Below are 1,812 nucleotides of genomic sequence, written 5' to 3'. Positions count from 1 at the left end.
GTCTCTGAAAGCAGTCAAAGGTCATAAAGGAGATAATGCATCTCCTTCAAGGACCTGTGCAAGAACCACCCTAACCACGTAAGTCTGCTATGGAAGCCATAAGCCAGTTCTGCTCCGGTTCAATTGTTGCTCTGGAGGGGCTGTGACCTAAACTTGCTGCGTTGGGCTACTCTGTTAGCCAGATCTGGAAAAGGGGAGGAAATCAGAGCCTAAAGCAGCCCCATGAGCACTACTGAGCCAGGTGAAAGCCCAGTCTGTCCCACACAAAAGAAAGCATAAATACCTGGTGACTGAGTATCACACTTTTTCCATTAACAGAATTAAAAGTTTACGCAGGGATATCATAACTCCTACTTATGGTTACAGATGTGCAGCATATTATAAAAACTTGTGGATTAATCAAGGGTGGAAGAATTCTGCTCATAGTGTAAACCAAAAAATAACTCATATAAACAATAGATTGACCCAAAGATAAAACTCATGCAACAGTAGAATGGTGTGTTGATGCAACTTACCCTGAAAATAGAGTAGCATCACTTAAAATTCAAGGATATTTTTACTTTTATTATTTGATTTTATTATTTCACATAATATCCTTCCACAGAATTTGGGCAGAACTGCTCCAAATTTTTTACCAACTCTTGAATTCATCTTCATCACCATGTACAAAACAAGCCACTGAAGAGGGAACATACTGAACCACAGTGATAACAATTCTGCTTGGCTGAGCTGAAATGGACAACATGCCTGTCCCAGATGGCTTCAAAAAGAATACGTTCTGATTAAGGAGCAGCGGGAACATTTTCCAAGGACATTTGGGTGCCTTTTATAGATTTATAAGGCAGATGCTGCTCCTTAAAAGCATCTGCCTCACAGACCTTTTTTTCCCCTATGCTCAGTTGTACAGCAGGGATTAAACTTCTGTGAAATGGTGAGTCTGTTGCGGTTTCATGTACACACTAAGCCCAGTTTTATCACCTTACAATGAATGATACCCTTCCTGAAGAGCTTAAAGAAAAGGGGAATGACTCCTCACTTCACAGAGGATCTGGGGAAGAGTGAGATCTGATGGGAAGGATTCTCCTGCAGTGCTACATAGTACACAGTAGCTAGGGTCCATCCATGGACAGGAGAGGGACCCTTCAAAATTCCTCACCACTGTAGCAGGATTGCTGTTTCTTATTTAATGAGATCCATTGTCTTCTGTATCAGATCAGGCTGCATTCTTAGTCTGAGATTAAGTAACCATCCACCTAGATGGTTTTCGGTGAGTGAGCTGCTGAAATATGTGGGCATTTTAACAGCATTGCAGAGGGTCTAGGGGAAGGTCTGCTGTGACAGTCACAAGTACCCTGTTAAGATCAATTAAAGCACACAGACCACCAGACTGGAGCAGTTCCTCAGAGGCTGTTTAGTGCACTGGCTTTTAAGCAATGATGGAAAGTCAAGTCACAGAACCACAGAATCACAGAGTATGCCCAGTTGGAAGGGACATGCAAGGAACATCAAGTCCAGCTCCTGGCCCTGCACAGAACCATCCCCAAGAGTCACACCATGTGCCTGAGAGCACTGGCTAAACACTTCTTGAACTCTGTCAGGCTTGGTGCTCTGACCACTTCCCCGGGGAGCCTGTTCAGTGCCCAGCCACTCTCTGGGTGAAGAATCTTTTTCTAGTATCCAATCTAAACCCCCTCTGTCAGTCATATGAAATACTTAACTCGTGTATAGCACAGTACATCTATAGCTGTTCAAAGAACATAAATGCTGGTCTGTTTTCCTTGAGCACATCAACTTTTTGTTTTCTAGGGATCT

Source organism: Myiozetetes cayanensis, unplaced genomic scaffold, assembly GCF_022539395.1.
Source record: "Myiozetetes cayanensis isolate MyiCay16 unplaced genomic scaffold, myiCay2020 scf2-11, whole genome shotgun sequence".
NCBI classification, from domain to species: domain Eukaryota; kingdom Metazoa; phylum Chordata; class Aves; order Passeriformes; family Tyrannidae; genus Myiozetetes; species Myiozetetes cayanensis.
The sequence above is the reverse complement of the archived record's forward strand: the minus strand, read 5'-3'. Positions refer to the sequence as shown.